This window comes from Panthera pardus, unplaced genomic scaffold, assembly GCF_024362965.1.
Source record: "Panthera pardus isolate Hobbes unplaced genomic scaffold, ASM2436296v1 HiC_scaffold_10, whole genome shotgun sequence".
Classification (NCBI taxonomy): Eukaryota; Metazoa; Chordata; class Mammalia; order Carnivora; family Felidae; genus Panthera; species Panthera pardus.
Window position 1 is genome coordinate 69102338 of NW_026526655.1, and position 9260 is coordinate 69111597.

Here is a 9260-nt window from a genome sequence, read left to right on the forward strand (position 1 = left end):
GTGTCAGTGAGATATAAAGTTCTAGGTATTCTGTGTGAAGATAAGTTCCTCATCACACAGAATCAAAACAAGATGAGTTTCAAATGGAAGGAGGCTCTTAAGAAAGGCTTTTAACTATCTCTTGGGAGTATTCATGTAAAATTTAATGTTTGTCAATTGTACAATTGGGCTGTCTTATTCTGATCTGTGATGATGCCAGAGATGTTAAGAAGACTGATATAAAATATACTTCCCATTTGGAAACTTCTATTAATAAGGGGATCCATATATTTTCCATAAATGGACTGCTTGTGCTCTGGCAGTTATATACCAGGTCAACAGGATTGCTTGTGTTCGCCTCTGTTTGAAGTAATACATTTAAAACTCCTGTTTGTGTGATGATACAAAGCTTTTTCTCACTGTTAGGCATGGGCATGTTGTCTTAACTTTGTTCTATTTTGTAAAAACTATTGAGTTAAAACTCTATTATCAGACCAAACAGCTTGCAGTCTTGTGGCTACTTCATGGAATTTGAATGATCCCCAAGCCATCTTTTCTTACAGGACCTTTTTTTCTCTGAGAACTCTCTTAATTAAAGAAAATTCCGTTTATCTAAATATCCCTAGGCCTGCTCTTATTTCCCCTAAAGGTCTCTTTGATTTGGTTGTGTTTTTCCATCATGTTTGTTGTGCCCACTGTGTGCTAACTGTCCATGTGTATTTGGAAAACATACCTTATAACTAAAAATGCCATATTTCATATTTCAGTTTCTTTAAAACACTATGAGGCACCAGCAAAGTAGCAGAAGACATTCTGTCCTTCTACCTTTTCTTAACAGTTCATCAAAATTTATAGTTACACAATGATCTTCATTTTTAATATAGAATGAAGTGCATGAGGTTTGGCCTATGAAAAGAAATCCACATAGATATAGTCCAGTTTGGGTCACAATAGTAAATATAGCCTGTACAATGAGAACCAAACAACATACATACCATATTAGTGTTCTTCCCTTTAGATGTCATGGGGATTTCTATTCTGTTCTTTTATGGAAGCATATGACATAAGCCATTCCAATAATGATTTTGGATGATGCTATCTCCCAGGTCATGGTGTTTTCTTTTAGTAATGATGGAGGATCAGCAGAAAAAAGTGTATCATCCTTACAGGCATCTGACCCAAAACTAAGAAAGAAAATTATTTTTTTGCTGTGTAAGTCTTTTCAAGATACCAAAACAGTGTTTCATGTTCCTTTATGAATAATTATTTTGTTAACTCCTTTACACTCAGACATTAGTTTACATTCTTTCCATTTATTTTGAACTAAACTTTTCTTCCTCAAGTGTGCACCCAGGTTTAGCCACTGGGTTGATCCATATTGCTAGAAGAAATATGAACCTTGTTAGTGTCTCCCCCTTCAGCCATTCCCATTCATTTGGTGTAGGGTTAGAAAAATACAGATTTATGGACTATCCCGTAAGTAATAAAGCACTTGATATTGTGGAAGTCAGTTTTGGCTTTATGCATTCGAAGGCCTATGATTAAATGCATATATATTTAGGATTTTATGTTTCCCTGAAAAATGTATCTTTTACCCCAGTTTTATTGAGCTACAATTGACCTACAGTAATGTATAAGTTTAAGGCATATGTAGCATAATGACTTGACTTGCATACATTGTGAAATGATTATCACAATGGGTTTACTTAACATTCATCATGTCCTATAGATACAAAACGAGACAAAACATGGGTACCTGGGTGGCTCAGATGGTTAAGTGTCCATCTTTGGCTCACCTCATGATCTCATGGTTTGTGTGTTTACGTCCCACATTGGGCTGTCTGTTGTCAGTGCAGAGCCTGTTTAGGGTCCTGTCTCCCTCTCTCTCTGCCCTTCCTCTGCTCATGCTCTCTCTCTCTTTCTCACTCTCTCTCTCAAAAGAAAAAATTAAAAAGAAAACATTTTCCTTGTGATGAGAACTTTTAGGATCTACTCTCAGCAACTTTCAAATATACCACACAGCAGTGTTAACTATTAGTCATCATGTTGTACATTACATCCCCAGGACTTATTTATAACTGGAAGTTTATACCTTTTAACTGCCTTCATCTAATTCAATTACAAATTGACCCTTTAACATTATAAAACATTGCTATTCACCGTTTATAATATTCTTTTCTCTGAAATAAACATTATATAATAATTCCTATAGCCATTCTAACTTTGTTTTGATTTGTGCTTACATGATATGTCACTTTTGTCCTTTTACTTTTAACATATCTTTGCATTTAAAGTAGATTTGTTATACACAACATAAAGTGAGTCTTACTCTGCTCTACTTTACAATTGGAACACTTATGCCATATGCAATTGAGATAATTATCGATATACTTGCATTTAAGTTTATAATCTTGCTCTTTGTTTTCTGTTTTGTCATGTGTTTTTTTCTTATAGTAGGTAAAATAATTTTTTTCTTATTTAAATTCTATATATAATATAGAATAGTTTCCTGAATTATAGTTTTTTGACAGTGAGTAAAAGTTGCAATTAAAAACAATAAACCTTAATTTTCCATAGCCGCTTTTATTTTTTCCTTAAAAAGAAAGCCCATTTTTTCTAGAGAGACATTCGTTTACATATGTATTCTAATACACATTTTTTTTCCTAACATGCCAAAACATATACAACCCCCATTATTTCAGAGGAGAATTATAATGAACAGAAGAATACATCAGCTTAAATTCTCAAGGTCATCTCAAATCCTGAAAACTCCCTGGTTTCTGTGATAGGGAAGTTTTGCTAGTAAATAGTTGGACTAAAATCCAGGTAAAATGCTCTAAATCTTCATCTTCTGATTCTAAATTTTTTAATATATTGCAACAGACAGTTTAATCAAATCTAAACATGTGCTAGAAAGACCTGAGAGTGTTTTATAATTTGTTTTTAAAATTCCTAGGTAGGGGCGCCTGGGTGGCCCAGTCAGTTAAGTGTCTGACTTCGGCTCAGGTCATGATCTCACAGCTTGTGAATTCAAGCCCCGCATCGGGCTCTGTGCTGACAGCTCGGAGCCTGGAGCCTGCTTCTGATTCTGTCTCTCTCTCTCTCTCTCTCTCTCTCTGCCCCTCCCTCGCTCACACTCTGTCTCTTTCTCTCTCTCTCTCTCAAAAAAATAAATAAAAAAAAAATTAAAAAAAATTAAAAAATTCTTAGGTAAACTTCATTTGCCAATTTTACATTCTTCTATTTATATCTTTCTTTGTTTTGTCTGTCTTCTTTTCTTTCTACAAATTCCCAAGGACAGTCCTTAAAAAACTATTAGTCCTATTACTTTGTTGGAGGTAAGTTATTTCCACCGTCCTCAGGTTTGTGGATGTCTAGAGTGACTCTGATGAGGCTGATTGTCTCCTATGGCCAGAGGGGGGTCATAGCAAGTGATCTGGTACTGACCAGGCCCCACTAGTCACAGTGCCTCCAGTATCCTGACACTAAAGCCCTTGAGCCACTGCTTGGTGTTTCTACAGAGCCACAGCACCATGGACTTCAGACCAGTTAGAACATCATCTCTTTTGTCCTGATGAGCATAGATAGTATCACATTTTACTGGCCATATAATTTCAGAAAATAAAGATGCAGGTAAATAGTTGGATCACAGGAGCCCTTGAAAGTAGACCATCCAAGTAACGATCCCCAAGGCTAATTCTTCGGGCGGTATGTAATTCTTTTTATGATGTATGTAATTCATTTCATTAGCGAGTAGGAGATAATGAGAAGTAGGGATGCTGCTCCCTGAGCTATGCTTTTTATTGTAGTCACTGTCCCAGATGTCGTGAATAGTACAGCCTACTCCATGCATCAGAGAAGCTCCATTGCCAAAGAGCATGTATGAATCTGAAAAACAACCCAGTTCAGATGCCAAATCTGTGCTCCAGATACATGGCAGACTGGGGAACAGATTCCAATGGGTTTGTCCAAGAGCATGAAGAGCAGGTAGGGTTGTAGAGGGTGGGGCACCAAATCCATGATCCCCAAAGCCACAGGCTGAGCAGCTGCTGGGCCTGAGGGTCATCAGTCCCCCTGCAGCAGTGGGTGCCAGAGTCAGGGAGCAGCCCCAGGAGGCCAGCAGCCTTGCCTGCCTCATGCCCACAAACTCCACATGAACCTTTGCTGGGGAACCTAGGAGGTATGGTCCCTGAGCTATGTGTTCTTTGTTCTTTTTGCGTCATTCCCTGCCTTCTTTGGCTTATTGAGTACTTCGTATCACCACTATTATCTTATTAGGTATATAATAAGAACTCGAGAAACAGAACTAATAGGATGTATTAAAAGATTTATTCTGAGGAATTGGCTTATGTGATGGAGAGGGCTGAGTAGTAGGCAATCTGGATGCTCAGACAGGAGTTGATGTAGCCTTGAATCTAAAATCTGTAGTAAGGACCAGCAACTGGAAATTCAGGGAGGATTCTCATGTTAAAATCTTGTGGCAGAATTCCTGTTTCTCCAGGAAACCTCAGTTTTTGTCTTAACGCCTTCAACTGATTCGGAACACATTCATCATCACGAGAATCCCTCATGTTGCCATATGTTAGCCATACCCACTTCTCTCCTGCCCCACCCTCTTCTTAACCCCTGTCAACCATAGACCTGTTCTCCATTCCCATAACTGTATTTTCAAGAATGTTATTATATAAATGGAATCATACAGTATGTACCTTTTGAGATTGTTTTTTCTTTCCACTCACCATCCAGGTTTCATTATGTCAGATATTCTAACATTTTTGTGATTTTGGTATGGGTGTCCGTTGACTGTCTTTTTTATATTTATTTATGTTTTATTCAGTGTGGGGTCTCCCTGGTTCTCAGTATGAGGAGTGATTTTCAGTTGAAATCTGGACATTTTTATGTTATGTTCTGAGACTTCGGGTATTATTTAAAATTCTGGTTTAGTTAACTTTTTCTGACTCTGCTTCATAAGGAAGGAGTGGGGATTCTAGATGGAAATAGAAATTCAAGTTGCCCACTTGGCCTTTGTTAACAACTATGGGAGTAAAGGCTTTGTTACTTTTTGATGAACTTTCAAATCCGAGCTCCCCATGTGGAGTCCACTCACATTGTGGTGGGGATAGGCTCATTACCACTGATTAAGAGTCCTGAATCTTCCCTAGGGCTGCCATGACACCAGTGGGGAGTAGTTCCTTGTTAACTGCTGGCTGGTGTGGGATCTAGGCTGTATGGGCTTCATTAACTCTGAGGGCAGGGGATTCATTACTAGCTGATGGGAATCAAAATCCTAACTCCTTACTTGACCTTCTTCAACACCACCTCAGGAATAATGACAGCCTCATAAGAATGGAAGTCTAGCTTTGCCACTCAGCCTGTGCTGCTCTGGTTGGGCTGTGGCCATGGTTTTTTCTTTATTTTTTATTGTAGTAGATTGATTATTGTCTAAAAGTTTTTGGTCTTGCTAGATTGACTGTTCCTAGTCTCTCGGGCAGAGAAAAGACACTTTTGTGTTTTGTTTTGTTTTGTTTTGTTTTGTTTTCTTTTTTTGTCTGCATTTTCTGGAATTTCTAGGCTATCATCTTCTTCAGCTCCAAGTCTGGGATATGAAACAAAAAGCAACTCACCACCATGTTGCCCCTTGGGTCTTGAGATCCTTGCTGGTCTACCTTCTGCTACCTTTCAAAGTCTTAAAGTATTACACATGCACAAATACACACACACACACACACACACACACACACACACACACACACGTCTATCTATCTATCTATCTATCTATCTATCTATCTATCATCTATCATCTATCTATCATCTATCTATCTATCATCTATCTATGTATCTTTCTATCTACCCACCATCTTAGTTTTCTAGGGCTGTCATAATTAAGTACCACACACTGGGTGGCTTAAACAAGAGAAGTTTATTTTCTCATGGTTGGGGAGGCTAGAAGTTTATGATCAAGGTGTCAGAAGGTTTGGTTCCTTTCTCAAGAATTGTAGATTGCTGTCTTATCATTGTGTCCTCACATTGTCTTTCCTCTGTGCATGTTTGTGCATGCATATGTCTGGTGTTTGTGCGCCCAAATTTTCTCTTCGTATAATGGTACCAGATTAGATTAAGGCATAAATTCACATATATATGATTTTTGTTGTATTTAGAGAAATAAGGAAAAGTACGTGTACTCCATCATCCCAGAAATAGAAGTCCTCCTTGTTATTGGTTTTAATGTTATCACTGTCAAGATCTGATTACATTCTGGCCTCCATTAAATCTAGTGAAATGTCAGCCATGGTTTTTAGTTGTATCTGTCTTTGTAATATACATTGTTTTTTCTTTTGGTTTTCAGCAGTGTAAATATACATGTCTAGATATGGTCTAGTTTGTGTTATACTATTTTGCATTTGCTGACCTCTTTGTAGTTTATATTCTTAACAAATTTTGAAAATTTTCAGCTCTAGTATCCTGAAATACTTTTTCTATCCCATTTTCTCTTCAAGTCCTTTTGGAACTCCCATTACACATCACAGATCACTTGTTTTTTCATCACAGATAATTGAGGCTCTTTTGTTTTCTTGTCATTTTTATCTCCATTTTTCACATTAGATCATTTCTATTGAACATTTTCTGCATACGTTGATCCTTTCTTTGGCCATCTCCAGTCATCTGTTAATCCGTTTTAGTGAATCTTTTATTTCAGATATTGCACTTCTAAATTCTAAATTCCCATTGGGTTATTTTTATATTTCTCATTCCTCTGCTGAGATCCTCCATATATTCACTAATTTTGACAATAGTTTCCTTTTGATCCTTGAATATGCTTTAGTAGCTTAAAGTTCTTTTTTGAAAACTCCACTTCTGGGTTATCTTGGAATCTCTTATTGACTTGTCTTTCTCTTAAATATGGGCGACATTTTTTTTCTCATGTAACTAGTAATTTTTATTGTATACTAGATATTGTAGATAAATACTTACAGAAACTCTAGATTCTACTATCTTTCTCTGCAGAATGTTGATTTTTGTTTATCGGACTGGTTGGCTATTAAACTTGAACTATGGAAGCTTGGTTTTATACATTATTAGAAAAGATCTGGGGGCACTTGGGAGGCTCAGTCAGTTAAGCGTCTGACTTCAAATCAGGTCATGATCTTGCAGTCTGTGAGTTCAAGCCCCACATTGGGCTCTGTGGTTGCAGCTTAGAGCCTGGAGCCTGCTTCAGATTCTGTGTCTCCCTCTCTCTCTGCCCCTCTTCCATCCGCGCTCCCATGCTCTGTCTCTCTCTGTCTCTCAACAATAAGTAAACATTAAAAAAAAATTTAGAAAGGAAAGATCCGTTTTGATTTTATCTTTGTTCAAGATAAGTATTGTAGTACTAGTATGTCCTTGATAGTCTTAAGACATGATGGTGTTGTATTTCCCTGAAAAGAACCCAAACTCAAAATTTTATCTTCCTTCTGTAGGAAGAAACAGATTTCTGCCCACTGAAGTCACCCTTCCACTTGATGTTTTTCACTATTATCATTAGAATGTTCTCCATGCATGCTCAGCTTAGGGAACAGCCAGTAATTTGAGGATAGTCATACATAGATTTGGGGAATACCCCTTCAGTGTCCTCTTTCTTTCCCCTAGGGTTTTTACACTCAATTTTCAGCAACTTTGGTAGCCCTAATTCTGTTATCTGAGGCTACAAGCCACTGAGACAACAATTTTTCGCTTGTGTTCTAGTCACCTCTTGCCATGTGGACTGGAATATGCTCTAGAAAAAAAAGTGGAGCTCACTTTAAGATATAATTCCCCTTAATTTTTTGTGTCTATTCATTTGCTCTCCCATGCCTTCGAATAGTTATTTTTAAAAATATTTTGTTTGGCATTTTTATTTGTTTTCTGGGAGAGGGTTAAGTTATACCAGTTACTCTACCAAAGCAAACTCTTTAAATTTACATTTGTAAATAAAGGAAAACAACCTATAAAAGAATGGTAAGAAGATAGAATGAAACCTAAATGATAGTAATTTACTGATTTCTTAGGATGATGCATGAAAAATGCCTTCCACTGGGTCTTTGGGTTTTAACAATCTGATTTTGTTTTTATTTGAATAGAGGTTAGGGATATCAAGTAGTTCAAAATAACAATGAAATAAATTGACAAAAACAGGAAAAAAAAATCAAAGAAATATAACATTTGGCTTTGTAGTCCCATTCTAAAATCTGATCTTTAGACTGAATCACACACTAAGTTTGCTAAATCTAAGGCTTCATGGAACAATGTCAGTTCTTATAATCTAAGACTTCAAAGAAGAAATAGTAATGAACTTTTAAATTTTTTATCGGATTCTTGAAAAGTAAGATTTTTCCTCTTATGACTAACAGAATTATTTTATTAATAATAAAATGCCAGGCAGTGATCTTTGTGTGCTGCTTCATTTGGGAAGCATGTGAAAAGAATAGGTTTCTTAAGGTTTGCCTAGAGACTCTTAAATACAGAGAACAAACTGAAGGTTGATGGGGGTGGCGAGATGGGCTAAATGCATGATGGGCTTTAAGGGGGCACTTTTCAGGATGGGCAGTGGGTGTCATACGTAAGAGACGAATCACTGGGTTCTACTTCTGAAGCCAAGACTATCCTTGTATCTTGCAATTTCAGGGCAGTTTTCTTTTACTTTCACACTTAATTTCAGGAGTCAAAATTAATTCCTCCTTATAGCTATCCCTATAAAATTTGTTCTAGCAAACAGAAGTAAATGGAAGTACAATTATCTTCAAAGAATGAAATAATAATCATCTTAGCCTAAACATTGAATTTCCCAGCTATGCCCACATTATGGCCTGCCTTTTCTATTATTTAAACTTGGTCCTTTGTTCTTAAGCTTTCCTTTTCGTACTGTGCTTGCAAATCAATGGAAAGGCTGCCTCTCGAAAGATTAAAAAGTAATTTTCTGGGAAAACACTTTTACATGATTAAGCACTTCTTTTCAAGGTAAACATTAAGCATTATGTGCACAATTATAGTTCTTTAAGCTAAGCTATTATACCCCATCGGGTAAATCTTTATTCATACTTTATTTTTTTCAATCCAACATTGTTTACCAAATAGACCTGAAATATTATGCAATTCAAGTTTGAAATGCATGTTATCTTGAAAAAAATCAATGTTAATTGAATTGGTTATACATGAAATTTTGTTTGCATTTTTTCTCTTTTGTTTGTATATATATTTTTATTTCTAACACTTCTTCCTCCCTCCCTCCCTTCCTTCCTTCCTTTTCCTTCCTTCCTTTTTCTTTC

The 9260-nt window shown here is 36.6% G+C and overlaps 1 pseudogene; it reads right to left on the minus strand.

Annotated features, from left to right (window-relative positions):
* Positions 1–3209: 3209 nt before the first annotated feature.
* LOC109269767 (4-hydroxybenzoate polyprenyltransferase, mitochondrial-like) lies at positions 3210–3999 on the minus strand (annotated as a pseudogene).
* Between the last annotated feature and the right edge of the window lie 5261 nt (positions 4000–9260).